General features: G+C 48.3%; 1 long non-coding RNA gene across 1 annotated transcript in view; it reads left to right on the forward strand.

The window, feature by feature from the left end:
- The window catches only part of LOC146775940 (uncharacterized), a 188,513-nt gene that overhangs the window by 139,765 nt on the left and 32,941 nt on the right, over positions 1 to 15,807 (forward strand). The gene's annotated exons all lie outside the window — the stretch shown is intronic.

Genomic DNA, 15,807 nt, shown 5'->3' on the forward strand with positions numbered 1-15,807 from the left:
TGTGGTCACTCTACATGGTGGGTGGGTGCACATTTTGAACATTGTACCCTCAGTGGATGGAATGTACTAATAGCCTTAGCTCTGTGCTTTGGGCCATAACTGTTGTTAAAGGCACTATCTATCCCTTGCCTTGTTAAAGGCCCTCAAGCAGTGTCTGGTGCAGTGCCTTCAGCAACCAGTATGGCACATAGAGGCAGCATGCAGTAAGGCTTATATTTTTAGCAGTCATGTTGTGCAAAGGGGAGCTGTTGAAGATATATTGCGATAATACACAAGATATGTATTTGTACTGAAATTTGATATTATTGCACCAAACCTTATACATTGTACTTTGATTATTGACATGTTACTTTAATATTGGTGAGGTCAGCATCAGCATGAACACAGTAGACCAGCTACTTGCAATGGCATTCTTTGGACGGAGACTTAAAGAGAAACTAAATATAAAGCAATTAGGACCTGATCGGCCAGACCTAAAACTACAACAAATTTCCCAGGACAGAGGGAAGACTTACAAACATACATTCTCAAACACCTGGTACACAAAAGTTGATTGGCTTACAGGGTGCACTCCAACAAATTCTCTGTTCTGCTTCCCCTGCTTGTTGTTTGGTGATGACATTCCTTGGACAAAAAAAGGAGTAACAGACTTGAAGCATTTGTCATACAAAATAAAGAAGAATGCACACACAAGAATCCATATGGAAAACCTGACGAGACTGGGAATGTTAGGAGCCACACCGATTGAGCACCGCACAAACGACGCATACCGCAAAACAATACAGAAACACAATGAAGCAGTTTATGTGAATAGATACATACTATCAAAAATAATTGATTGGGGGGAGGAGCCTAGCGCGCATCCAAGATGGTCGCGTGAGCACAGGGCTCCCCGGACCCTCGCTGGAATTTATCCTGACTTTATCCTGACTTGGTTGATGGAATCTGGGAGACGAATGCTGGCTGAACACTAAACTCCTTTCGGAAATCAAATCGGACCTGGCAATCCGGAGTTATGGCGGTTTGAACTTTTGAGGCCCACCCGACGGCTGTGCCCGATGCGAGGGTGATCTGTGGAGCCGGGGCGTAGTTGAACAACAACGGCAGCGGGGCTGTGCCAGTGGCCGTCACATCACTTTCGGTTTCACTTTTGGTCTTTGAGGGGCTGGACTGTGGACTTGCTTGATGCGACTGGGCTTTCATTTTGCCTTCGCTTGATGCCGGTGGCTTCGTCTGCTGCCAGTGTGCTCATTGACGGTGGTCCCTTCGCTCCGCCATATTGCGGCCTGTGGTGCGACACGCGTCTGCCTGGCCTGTGCCACCTCGATGCTTCCTCGGTGGTCCCCTTCGGCGATCGAGGTTCTCATGGGAGGCAAGGGAGACCCCGAGAGGCGTAAGACCAAAACATCCCTACGTGGGGGACCGGTCCAGACGAACAACATGGACCGCTACACTCAGGGTAAAGGATCCCCTGGGACGGCCAATGTCCCCCCGGAGGACACCAGTGGTGGCCCGTCCGTTTCTCCGGATCTGTCCCTGCAGGACATCATGGGCGCCATTAAGGGCATCAGAGAGACCATCGCTACGCAGTACGAGGCCTTGGCCCGTAAAATCGACACGGTGGCCATTGACATTACGCTAATCCGGGCGGATCTCTCTAAGACCAACGAGAGGGTTCAATCGCTGGATGTGCGGACGTCCGCCCTTGGTACGGACGTGTCGGACCTGCAGGCCGCTCTCGGCGATCTCAAGTCGGCCAATGATCTGATGGCCCGGCGGCTGGAAGACTTCGAGGGACGGGCCTGCCGCAATAACATCCGCGTCATAGGTGTTCCGGAGACCTCCGATAACCGCCCGGTTGATCTCCTGGTCGAGGAGCTCATCCTCGAACATCTTGCTCCCGCTGGCCTGAGTAAGTTTTTCGCTGTGGAGCGGGCCCATCGAGTCCCGGGTGGCCGGCCGCGACCGGGTGCCCCCCCGAGGCCTATCGTTGCGAGACTTTTCCACTACAGAGACCGAGACGCGATTCTGCAGGCCTCACGGGTCCATGGCCCGGTCCGACATGAGAACTCGTCCATTAACTTTTTCCCGGACTTCACCCAACTTGTCCAGAAACAGCGGATGGGCTTCCAGGGGGTGAAGCGGCGTCTCCGGGACCTCGGTCTCAAGTACTCTATGCTTTATCCTGCAAGGCTCCGAGTGGAACATGAAGATCGGACTACCTTTTTTGACTCTCCTGCGACTGTGAGTGACTGGCTGGATTCGCTGCCGGACCGGGGTGACCGGACTGGGCCCTCGGCCGGTACCGAGGGTGGCGGGTCTCCTTTGGAGTGACTTATGGTCCCGGACTCTGCCATGTTGTACTGTTCGGCTGGGTTCTACTTCTTTTGTGCATTTTGTTTCATTATGTTGTGTGTGGGGAGCGGGCGGGGACGGGTCCCTTCCCTCCTCCGGGCTCTTTTCGTAGAATGGGGTTTGTAGGGCGACAGGCACACTGCAAGTTGGGGTGGTTTTTTGGACCGCAGGGGTGCAGGGTGGGGGGTGTTGGAGTTGGGGGGGGTTGGTGGGTGGGTGGGGTTGTTTGCATTTGTGTTTTTTGTTTTCAAGGCGAAGTATTGGCTATGGTTCATCCTTGGGTGTTGAGCTCTTTGCTAGGGGGCCCTTGATCTACTGGAGGGGATGGGGGGGACGGGTTGAGATTGATGTCTTGGAACGTCAATGGATTGGGGGACCGTATCAAACGGGGTGTTGTGCTGCAATATCTGCGTCGTCTGACTCCTGATGTGGTGTTCTTACAGGAGACGCATCTGGTTGGCAATGTTTGTCGGGCTATGAACAGGGGATATCGACTTGTGGCCCACTCTGGTTTCACCACTGGTTCGAGAGGGGTGGGCATTCTCTTGCGAGCTTCACTTCCGTTGGAAATCACCAGGGTGGTCCCAGACGATAGAGGGCGCTATGTGGCTCTGACTGGGAGGTGGGAGGGGCAGTCCCTTTCCTTGATCTCGGTCTATGTTCCCCCGGGCCTCCGGAACTCCACCTTCTCAGACTTGGGTCGTATGTTGCTTGGGCTTCCTGACAGTCTTTTGCTTATGGGTGGGGACTTTAATTCGGTTGTCTCGGGTGACCTGGACCGTCATCCGCCCAGGGCCCTCCCTGCTGCCCAGGCGTGGCTGGGCGGGCTTCTGGAGACCTTCGGTCTGGTGGACTGTTGGAGGTTAATGCATCCGACACAGTGTCAGTACACCTTTCACTCTGGGGCCCATGGGAGTCTCTCCAGACTGGATTATTTCCTTATGCCCGCGGCCCAGGCTACTCGGATTCGAGAGGTCAAAAACCTGGCCAGGGGTATTTCTGATCATTCCCCACTGTGGTTGCTTTTTGACACCGGGTCGCGGTCCGCTGGGCGGATCGCTCCTATTAACCCTTGGTACCTGCGAGACCCCAAGATCCGTGATAGCCTGATTAAGTCGATTGATCAATATTTTTCTGAGAATGAGGGGTCGGTGTTGTCCTCGGTATCCCTGTGGGAAGCTTTCAAAGTAGTGCTCCGCGGGCATGCCCTGTCCCAGATAGTGGAGGCCAAGAGGGTTAAGAGAGAGGCGGTTGTGACGCTGGAGACTGAAATATCGGGGCTGGAGGCAGCCTTGGAGGCGGGTGTCACCCCGGATGGGCTGCATGCCCTCAGCCTGAAGCAGTTTGAATATAAGTCTCTCGTCACTGATGCTGCCAAGACTATGTATAGGGAGCAGCAGGGTAGGTTGTATGACGCCGGAGACAAGGCGGGTAAGCTGATTGCCTGGTTGGACAAGAAGGAGAGAGTGAATCGTGTGGTCCCGGAGCTTCGGGGGTCGGATGGAGTGTGTGTGACTGAGCCTGGCGAGATTGTTGAGTGTTTTGCTGACCACCTCCGTGCAGTGTACTCCCCGGTGTCTGATAGAGATGAGGACGACTCTCGTCTTCTGCTTCGGGATATTGCCCTGCCCGGCTTATCCATCGAGGACCGCGAGCTGATGGATGCCCCTTTGTCTGTCGAAGAGATAGCTACTGCGATTCGCTCCCTCCGCTCGGGCAAGGCTATGGGCCCCAACGGTCTGCCGATTGAACTATATAAGTTGCGCCCGGATAAAATCGCGCCTTTCCTCCGTCATATGTTTCAGGAATCGCTCGGGAGGGGTTCCCTTCCCGACGACCAGCGTCTGGCTACTATAGTGGTGATTCCCAAGGAGGGTAAGCCACGTGACCGCTGTGCCTCCTATCGGCCTATTTCCCTGCTGAATGCCGAACCCAAAATCCTTGCTAAGGTCCTCGCCAATCGCTTGCTGAGCGTTATATGTGACTTGATACATCCGGATCAATGTGGCTTCATCCCACATCGTAATACCGCTCTCAACTTTCGGCGTCTGCACGGCGTCCTCGCTAGGGCTGAGTACTTCGCTGAACCGGCCATATTGGTTTCCCTAGACGCCACGATGGCCTTTGATACCATTGAATGGCCATTTCTTTGGGCCGTCTTGGCGAAGTTTGGTTTTGGGGAGGGGTTCCTTAGCTGGGTGAAGCTCCTTTATGCTGGACCAATGGCTCAGGTGGTTGTCAATGGGCGGGTTTCTCGGCCTTTCGCTCTCGGGAGGGGAACTAGGCAGGGGTGCCCGTTGTCCCCGCTGCTCTTTGCTCTCGCCCTGGAACCGCTCGCTGCCTGGCTCCGTTGGGAGCCCTCGATTAGAGGGCTCCGGTGGGCCCCGGGCTTCGAGGATCGGGTTTCATTGTACGCGGATGATATTCTCTTGTATCTCACCTCACCGCGGAAGTCGCTCAATGTTCTCTTTGATGTCCTTACTTCCTTCGGGAAAAACTCGGGTCTGATAATCAACTGGTCCAAATCTTGTGTGTACCCTATCTCTGGTGGTCTTCCTCTCTTGCCGCCTCGGCTTCCGCTCCAAATATCTCAGTCCGGCTTTAAATACCTGGGGGTGTACGTTTCGTTGGATCCGGCGGTCCGCTATGAGCAGAATCTCCTGTCTCCACTCCGGCGTTTGAGGGCAGATACGGCTCGGTGGTGTAAGCTGCCCTTGTCTCCGCTTGGTCGCGCGGCGCTGTTTAAAATGATGTCCCTTCCCAGATTCCTTTATACACTCCAGAACTCCTTCGATGTCATTCCTGCAGCCTACTTTAGGGAGGTGGAGAGTTTGCAGAGGAGACTGGTTTGGGACGGGCTATCGCGTATCGCTTTGGCCAAGCTGACTCTTTCCTGGTATGACGGGGGCATCGCGCTTCCTGATATTAGACGGTACTATTGGGCCGCCCAGCTGTCTGCCATTAATCATGCTACGTATGCTCCTGGTTCGAACCCGGCATATGAGATGGATAAATTCCTGCTCCCCGGCGGTAACTATAACAGAGCGCTTTACTCGCGGTCTGCTGGTAGGGCCCTTACGGGCCCTACCAGGATTGTGGTCCGTGTATGGAAGGCGGCTAACGTTGCGATGGGCTGGAGTGAGCGCTTAACGTGCGCCACTCCTCTATTCGACTCAGACCGCTTGGGAAGCCTCTGGACAACGAAAGGCTTCGAGCACTGGGATACGATCGGCATCAGCAGAGTGGGGGACCTGTGGGTTAAAGGTGCGGTTAAATCCTTCGCGGCGCTTCAGCGCGAGTATGAGCTTAGTGACAGAGAGTTCTTCCGTTATGCACAGGTTCGGCACGCCCTGCTTTCGGTCTTTGGGGAGGGGACCACGGTCCCTTCTTCTTCGCCTCTCGAGGACCGCATACTCGATGGTCACGTCCCCGACAGTACTATTTCCCTGATTTACAAAAAACTGATAAACAATCGGGCTGACCTCCTGGTGCGTCTTCGGGAGGCATGGACGGGAGATGGGGTGGAGCTGGACGATGAGGACTGGCAGACTGCACTGTCATCCCCTAAGGAGGTGGCCATCCCAGCCCGTCTCCGCCTGGTCCAGCTTAAGATTCTCCATCGTGTATATGTGACGGGCCCCCGCCTGGTCTCGATGGGGTTTTCAGACGACGGACTCTGTAAGCGTGGCTGCGGGCTCAGTGCTACCTTTCTCCATATCCTATGGGAATACCGCGAGGTGGCGGAATATTGGCGCCGGGTGCATGATATTATGAGACGAGTCACCGGGGTCGCTCTGCTGCCGGAGGTGCGTCGTTGTGTGCTGAATGTATGGGAGCCCAATGACTGCAATGCGGCTCAGGCTCGGTGGGCGGCCTTGGGGAACATGATTGCAAAGAGAGATATTGCACAGCTTTGGGGTTCCCAGCGGCCTCCCACCGTGTCCGTCTGGAAGGAGAACATGGACTGGTGCATGTTCAGGGAGAAAACGGTGTGTGTGGCTCGTGGTAAACCGGGGGCTTGGGGTAAAATTTGGGGGCAGTGGAACGCGTATCGTGGGTCTATCTGTGCTCCCCCTTTGGTGGATACGTCCGGGGTTGCCTCGTCCCCCTGATCCTTGAGGGTTCCTTGTGCATCTCGTACTTTGGAGTACAGATTTGGTTCTCTCGTGGCCCCCCCCTCCCTCTCAGGTCTTCTTTTATTGACCGCCCTCGGGTGGTTGGTGTGTTGACTCCCCCGGCTGGTGTTCGCCGCCCTTCATAAGTCGTTTCGCCTTGTTTGTTGTATTTTTGTATTTTTCTTTTGTTGATATTTATATTAAAAGTGTGTATTCTGATTTCCCTTATGTGCAGTCGGATCTACTGTGATAGTGCGGAGCCCCTGTGGGCCAGTCATTGTTTTCTGATATGCTGGAACACTTCGACTACTAGCGGCCGGCCCTGGTGGTTGTAGGCCCGTGTTTGTAACCCTTTTTATGCACAATAAAATCTTTTAAAAAAAAAAAAAATAATAATAATAATTGATTGCATTCGTGTCTGTGGTGCTTTCGAACTGGCATTGCAAGGCCATGATGAATCTGAAAGTTCCTCAAATCCTGGAATATTCAGAGGCCTTGTGGATTTAATAGCAAGCATAGACAATGAAACGGAAGCACATTTAGCAAGTGCTACAGTCATTAAGTGCACCTCTTAAACGATACAAAATGAACTCATTGAGTGTATGCTAGAAATTATGAGAAGCCATATTGTCCAACAGGTGCAAAACACAGACTTTGTGGCTATTCAGGCTGATGACACCACTGATGTGGCCACAAAAACACAGTCCGTATTAGTCTTTTGGTATCTTGACAATAACAGTAAAGTTGTGGAGAAGTTCTATGGTTTCACACATTTAAGGGACTCCAGTGCAGAAACCATTGCTTCAGCTATACTGCGTGAACTGAACTTGATTTTTCCAGAGCTGCCTCAAAAAAAAAACGTATTGCACAAAGCTATGATGGTGCATCCGTAATGAGTGGAAGCCTTGGTGGAGTACAGAAAAGAATTAAAGATGTGTACCCAAATGCGCATTATGTGCACTGTTATGCCCACCAACTTAATCTTATTATGCAACAGGGAGTATCAAAGGCACACATTTTCTTTTTCAATGTAGGAGACAGAGCAGCATTCTCACATCCCCCCAAACGGAAGTATTTCAAGAGATTGTGGCCAGAGGCTTCCAAGGGGAACCTCAACTCGTTGGAACTTTAACATACGTACAATCAACCTAATATATAAACATAGGGATGAACTTGAGAAATGTTTTGACGCCATAGAAGCCAATGAAGACTTTGAATTCAAAAGTCGAAATGAAGCCCGTGGCTTTGCTAGAACACTACAAGACAGAGAATTTTAGTTCTTACTTTTCTTATTTCACGACATAATGACTTATGTCCACAATTTGTACAACCAGTTACAAAAACGAGAAATAGATACTGTCTTTGTGCAAAATGATACCAGTCTGTTTGTCACCAGCATGAGCAAAGTGACAGATGTGGTTGACAATTTAGACAGCAAACTGCCACAGGATTCTACTTTTTCAAATCGCAGGAAAAACATCAGCAGTCTGGTCCGAATTGCAAAGGAGATATGTGAAATTATAATTGTGCATGCACAAGAACGTTTTTCTTTTACAAAACATTTGGTAAGTGCCACATTATTGCTAAGTGAACACTTTGCAAAATAATCAATCAATCAAAGCATTTATATAGCGCACTACTCACCCAGAGGGTCTCAAGGCGCTGGGGGAGGGGGTTCACTACTGCTCGAACAGCCAGGTCTTGAGTTGCTTCCTGAAGGCGAGGTGGTCCTGGGTCAGGCGGAGGTGGGTCGGGAGGGAGTTCCATGTCTTGGCGGCGAGGTAGGAGAAGGACCGTCCCCCTGTGGTGGCTCTTCGGATGCGGGGGACGGCGGCGAGGGCGTGGCCGGTCGATCAAAGCTGGCGTTTGGGAGCGTAGAAGCTGAGGCGGCTGTTGAGGTATCCTGGGCCTTGGTTGTGTAGGGCTTTGTGTGCGTGGGTGAGGAGTCGGAAGGTGATTCTCTTGTTGACCGGGAGCCAGTGCAGGTCTCTCAGGTGTCCGAAGATGTGGCTGCGACGGGGGATGTCCAGGATGAGTCGTGTTGAGGCGTTCTGGATCCGCTGGAGTCTCTCCTTCCTATCATCAATCCTTCCCTGAGCAACCTCTGAATGAGGCTGTGGAAGCTTATCCTATGCTCAACAAAGAGGACCTGAAAACTGAGTTGACTGTACTGTACGGAATGAGTGTGTACCGGCAGGCAGGCTTTAATTCAGAAATGTAATATGGAAAAGTCACTTACAGAGACAGTGGCTTTACTAAAAATAGTCATTACCACTCCTATGACAACAGCAGAGTCGGAACAATGTTTTTTCACTTTAAACAGAATTAAGACTAGGGGTGGGCGCAAAATTCCGTTCTGCTCGCGGAATTTGCAAAAATTCAGCATTGTCGCGTTCCGGTCGGAACGCGGAAATGCCGAAACTTCCGCGATGCACAGCGGAACGGAATTCGGGGGCATGAGGTATTAATTAAACCTCACCAGGAAGCACTTACAGGTATAAATAAAGCAGGTGACCGAGTTGAAGCTCAAATTTCGTAACGCATTATTCAGCCCTGAAAATTCCTGAGCATGATTGAGGCTGGGCAGGTGTGCTTTCTCTCCATATCTACCGACGAAAATTAGCTGTGATCCTTGATTGAGGTCTTTGCATCCATTACTTTCTCGAGCGCAATCCCCATGTAGTTCCTGTGACCTGGAGGTTCTTTCTCCTCATCTGCTGCTCTGATCGGTCTCTGGCCTTTTATAAACAAGAGGCATGTGAACTCGTCGCATAGAAACCCCGCATGTTTGGCCCCACCACACACACACTACTAGCGGTATGCTACTTCCCGCCCTTTTCCCACTATGATGGACAGCTCACTCAAGGGACCCCGGCGCCTTTCAGCGCGGTGGCAAAGTTACAGACACACATGGTCACTGGAGACAACTCTTCTGGCCCTGTAAGCAGCTGTAGTGTAGGAAAAGCACTATAAATTTACCCAACCAGGTAGCACTTACCGATTAGCCAGTAGAAAGTACTCCAGTTGAGTAGAGGTATTGCGCAAAATGGCGGCATCTTCTTGGGATACATATGCAGGGCAGGATTCATTCTGGCACGATGCTCCTGTCACAAAAATTAAACCTCAACAGGAAGCACTTACAGAATAAAGCAGGTGCCCGATTTGAAGCTCAAATTCGGAAACGCATTAATCACCTCAAAAAAGTTGTGAGCACGGGCGAGGCTGGGCAGGTGTGCTTTCTCCCCATATCTACCTGTCAAAAATTAGCTGTGATCCTCGATGGAGGTCTTTGCATTCATGACTTTCTCGAGCGCAATCCCCTTTAATCCCCGTGTAGTTCAAATGACCAGGAGGTTATTTCTCCTCATCTGCTGCTCTGATCGGTGTCTGGCCTTTTATAAACAAGGGGCATGTGAACTTGCATAGAAGCCTTGCCCTTTTGGCCCCACCCCACACACACTATTAGCGGTATGCTACTTCTTCCCCCCTTTTCCATCTATGATGGACAGCTCACTCAAGGGACCCCGGCGCCTTTCGGTGCGGTGGCAAAGTTACAGACACACATGGTCACTGGAGACAACTCTTCTGGCCCTGTACGCAGCTGTAGTGTAGGGAAAGCACTATACATTTACCCAACAAGGTAGCACTTACTGATTAGCCAGTAGAAAGTACTCCAGTTAAGTAGAGGTATTGCACAAAACGGCAGCAACTTCTTGGGATACATGTATGCAGGGCAGGATTCATTCTCGCGCGCAATCCCCGTGTAGCTCCTGTGACCAGGAGGTTCTTTCTCCTCATCTGCTGCTCTGATCGGTGTCTAGCCTTTTATAAACAAGGGGCATGTGAACTCGCATAGAAGCCTCGCCCGTTTGGCCCCGCCCCACACACACTATTAGCGGTATGCTACTTCTTCCCCCCTTTTCCCACTATGATGGACAGCTCACTCAAGGGACCCCGGCGCCTTTCGGCGCGGTGGCAAAGTTACAGACACACATGGTCACTGGAGACCACTCTTCTGGCCTGGCCTGTACGCAGCTGTAGTGTAGGAAAAGCACTATACATTTATCCAACGAGGTAGCACTTACTGATTAGCCAGTAGAAAGTACTCCAGTTGAGTAGAGGTATTGGGCAAAATGACTGCATCTTCTTGGGATACATATATGCAGGGCAGGATTCATTCTCGCGTGCAATCCCCGTGTAGTTCCTGTGACCAGGAGATTCTTTCTCCTCATCTGCTGCTCTGATCGGTGTCTGGCCTTTTATAAACAAGAGGCATGTGAACTCGCATAGAAGCCCTGCCAGTTTGGCCCTGCCCCACAAACACTACTAGCTGTATGCAACTTCTTTCAGCCCTTTTCCCACTATGATGGACAACTCACTCAAGGGACCCCAGCGCCTTTCGGCGCGGTGGCAAAGTTACAGACACACATGGTCACTGGAGACCACTCTTCTGGCCCTGTACGCAGCAGTAGTGTAGGGAAAAAGCACTATGCATCTACCCAACGAGGTAGCACTTACTGATTAGCCAATAAATGAGCCTGCATAGATTACAACAACGGACGCAGCAAAATCTCCGCGAGCACGCGAAATTCCACATGTTCACGGAGATTGCGTGCCGTTTTGCGGAAGTTTGCAAAAGGCACTTCCGCAAATTCCGCCCACCCCTAATGAAGACATTCCTGAGGAACACCATGATTCAGGAAAAACTGAATGCTTTAGCAATGCTCTCTATAGAGAGAGACCTACTTCAAAGAATCCCAGACTTTAACGTTCAAGTTATTGAGAAGTTTGCTGCTCTTAAAGACAGACGTGCTGATTTTGCATACAAAAAGTGAACAATCGGTAATCCTAAAATTTCTTGAACAGTTTGTGGCCATTTCTTGAATGCTGCTCGTTTGTGACCTGCTCAGTTGTTTATCTGCTGTACAGATATTGGATACACTAAAATTAATGGTGTATAACGTATTATGCCTACATTTAATCTGTTTAATGTTCACTTTATGGTTGGTTGCTCTCAATGAGACGTACAGTGCCTTGTAGGGTGCCCTAATACCTTTTAATGTTTATTGCTTGCTGTCTCAACATGTTCAGTCCACAAAATTAGAGTAGCTTGCATTTCCTCAATATGCGTAATTTCAAAAGATATCAATAAATAAAGAAATATGTGAGATACTCATTGTTATTTATCTCAAAGTTTGTAATGGAGATCTGTGCTTATATTGATAAGCAGCAACCTACATTATATTATCATACAAAATCTCCATATTGATGTAATTGCTACACTTTCCCAATTGCTTTAATAACATTCATGCTTTCTGAAATATCCTTGAAAATGTACTATTTGACCGCTCTTTTTTAAAAATGTCCCCGGGGGGGAACCCCCCCCACCCCCGAACCCCACTTGATATGTAGGGGCTCGCTCGCTACGCTCTCTCACCACAGTGCGCCGCCCACAACTTTTACGCTCACCACTTTCAAATGTCACCAGCCACCACTGTTGCTAATGCGAGTAAAAGATAATGCAGAATCAAGCTTATCTGTACCCTTGAAAGTGGACTAGTCATACATCTGTAATTATTTTCCCTACATATTTTACCATTCAAACACTGGAAATTATATGTGGACCTCCATGGCACAATCTGCCTTGGACACAACGATTATGACATGGGGTTGTAGTATCCTCCCTAGCCCGGGTACCCTCCAATGACTACACCACTCACACAGAGATTAGTATTACACACCTTTATTCTGCTGCATGTAACTGGAAACTCAACATTCTAAAACTAGCTTTCATTGCATTACGCTCTGACACCTATGTCACAGCTATACGGAGTCTGTTAGGAGTCAAAAGGGTTCCATTATCAAACGTGCAAAACACCACATCTTCCCCTCTGTGAAATTGAAAATCAATTTTTTCTTTTTACAAATCAGTGTGTATATGTATGTGTGTATATATATATATATATATATATATATATATATATATATATATGTATGTACAATTACATCTCGTCAATCAACCGTCTAGACACTTTAATTATTCAACCTGATATGGTTACTGGAAGCTGGGAGCTGTCATCCTCATTGTCAGAGATTTTCGTAGACAGTGAAGAGGTAACAGCAGTCACTGAGTTTTCAGGTTCAGTCATTCCTTCACTATCTCAATCAGGAGACTGATGAATCAAATGCCGAAATTGAGAAGTGTATCTGGTAAAAGACTTTCCAGGATGCTGGGCAGTCACCATGTGTCTTTTGGTGGATACGTCATGGAAAAGTTCAACATCATCTGGAGTATCAGATGTCCTCCTTCGCATTTGTCGGGCAGTCACTAGATTTCCTCACTTAAACTCAATGTTCTGTGCATGTCCCTTCTTGTCTGCATAGGCTTTCATTTTGTGCTTGTTAACCAAGTCCTTTATATGAGTTGTGTTCTCATTTTTTCTGATTTGTTGGTCCATTGGGGTAACTTGATTGTCATTGCACTCCCGAACATCAAAGTTGCAGGAACAATCGCAATGGACCGCACTCCGCTAGCCCCTCCTCCGGGTCGCCCCTGGGGAAGCTGGTACATGGAGTTCTTGAGTGGTTCACCCCAGTGGGTGCAAGTAAGTACTTGTTGAACTGATGATCTCTAATGGAGTTCTTGAGTGGTTCACTCCAGTGGGTGCAAGTAAGTACTTGTTGAACTGATGATCTCTAGACCCGATACATGTCCCGGGGTTTTAGAATATCGCCCGAGACATGGCTCGGGTTTCGGGATAACTTCCCTCGTCAGTAGAGAAAATAGTTAGGGGTGGAAGAGAGGGCCGCCAAGCAACCGTCAAAGGCCTCAGTGCCCGCACAGGCACGCAGGTGCGTCGTCCAGGAGCTCGTCAGCTCAAGGCTCGAGGGAGCCATTTTTAGAAACAATCGCAATGGACCGCACTCCGCTAGCCCCTCCTCCGGGTCGCCCCCAAAGTTGCAGGACTTTTGCATGTGGTCGAGTGAGGTGTTGAGTGATAGGCTTGTAGGCAGGAATTCAATACAGTTTTAAAACTGATCCTCTCAAGAGCTGCACACTGTATTGCTTTCTTTAGCATGCTTATATAATGCTCAATGAGTCAGTTGGCCTACGGCCACAAAGGTATAATCTTCTGATGCTTTATGTTCAGATGTTCTAAGAAATCCTTGAAATGTCGACTGTTAAATGGCGGACCATTATCACACTTCAAAAGGGCTGGAACTCCCAATGTCGCAAAGATGCCATCTAGTCTATCAATGACTCGCTCGTGAGTTGAGGATGAGACATCTTTGACTAATGGAAAACGTGAGTACTCGTCCACAATTACCATCAGATGACGTTCATTATAAAGTGGACCAAAGAAATTGATGGCTATTCCCTCCCATGCATTCTTAGTAAGGTCTGACATGTTAAGAGTATGTTGATTAATATTTGTAGAAAGGCAGTTGCATAGATGAAAGGCCTTGAGTTCATTTTCAACTCTTTCTTCTAAATATGGAAACCAAACTCGGAGAGCTGTTTCAGTGGCAACAATACCACGATGTCCTTCGTGGACTACTTTCATTATTTTCTGTCGCATACTCTCCTGAATTAGGGTTCTTGACCCTCACAGTATATCTCCTTCATGAGTTATGAACAGTTCATCTTTAACATTTTGTATTTTTGGTATTCACCATCACAGGTGTGAGGTGGAGTGTGTCAGTTCCATGACTGATGTGCAATTATATCTTTCAGCTTCAGCATGCTACTATCATGGCTCGTGGCAATGATGATCTGGGCTAACAATATAGCAGCTGCAGTATTACATTTTACAACAAAATTAATGTCGGCTTAAGCCATCTTGGATGGAGTACCCTGATCTTGTATAGGCACTCTGGAAAAGTAATCAGCAGGATTTTGATCCTTCCTGGATGATGGACAATGGTATAACTGTACACTTGTAATTGTACTCCCCATTTTTCAATGCAAGGAGGCATATTGGCTTTTGGACTGCCAAAGATAGTCAGTAAAGCTTGATGATCAGTTACCAGCAGAGAAAGCTTTCCATAAAGGAATACATTGAAATGTTCACAAGTCCATACTACAGCTAAACTTTTTTACTCAGGTTGTGAGTAAGCACGTTCTGTTTGGGACATACTTATATGGTGCCTCTATATGCCTTTGAGCATTTGGGTGTCCGCTGTGCTGTGCCACGATAGCGCCTAATCCGACTGAGACAGCATCATAGGCCATTTCAGCAGCAGTTTTAATGGCTTGTTTAATTTTATTGAAAGGTCTCTCAAATTCTCATGACTACTTAAATGAAACTTTTTCTTTGTTAACTCTCGTAATAGAGCACTGATAGCAGCAAAGTTTTGTATGTATCTTGAACAGTAACTGGCCATGCCAAGAAATTAACGTATCATAGAAACATCTTATGAAAGATCAGCATTTGAAAGGGCTTGTGTTTTTGCAGGATCAGGTGTCATACCCCTATGTGAAAATATATAACCAAAGAACTTTAACTTTGTCTTGTGGAACTCACACTTGTCTGCATTCCAAGTCAAACCTGCATCAGCAAGTAAAATACATACTTGTGTGAGAGCTTTAGTACGCTGCTGTGGAGCTCCAAAAATCAATATGTAATTGATATAATTGAATGCATCCACAGCAGGCTGTATGTCACATCGAATTAAGTCTGGGAAATATTCTGCACCAAAACTGAGTCTCTTGTATCGAAGATACCAACATGTGTAGAAAAGGTTATATTATACCTATAATTTCTTTGAGTTCTAACTGATGATAACCTTTATTTAAATCAAGGCGGGAGAAGATCTTTGCACCATTTAATTGTGTTTGCAATGTGTGGACGTGGATGTCGTTCTCGTTGAATTGTATTCTTGTTTGAAGCATGTCAACGCACATGCATACAGCTCCTTCACTGTCCTTTTTGGGCACTACCACTATGGGAGAAAGCCATGGCATCGGACCTGTTGAATGCTTAATAATGTCATGCTTAAGTAACGATTCAAGTTATTTTTCAGCAGCTTCTTGTCAATGAAAAGCAATTTGTCTATGTCTCTGAGTAACAGGATGGACATCTTCATTAATATGCAACTTTACTTTCATAGTATTAAGCTTTCCCAAACCATAAACCAATGAATGGCAACTGACTTATTATATCATGGTGAGCATTCATGTTGTATTTCACGGAAATCAGTCCATATCAGCTGCTGTGCTGAAGCTGAGCAGTCAGGCACTTGATGCTGAACCTTGAAGCATGCTAATAGGCACTTGCACCTTTGTTTTCTTGCGTTTCATTGTTGCTACAAATGAACCTTGATTTTTAATGGGCTT

The sequence above is a fragment of the Triturus cristatus genome, chromosome 12 (genome assembly GCF_964204655.1).
Source record: "Triturus cristatus chromosome 12, aTriCri1.1, whole genome shotgun sequence".
Classification (NCBI taxonomy): Eukaryota; Metazoa; Chordata; class Amphibia; order Caudata; family Salamandridae; genus Triturus; species Triturus cristatus.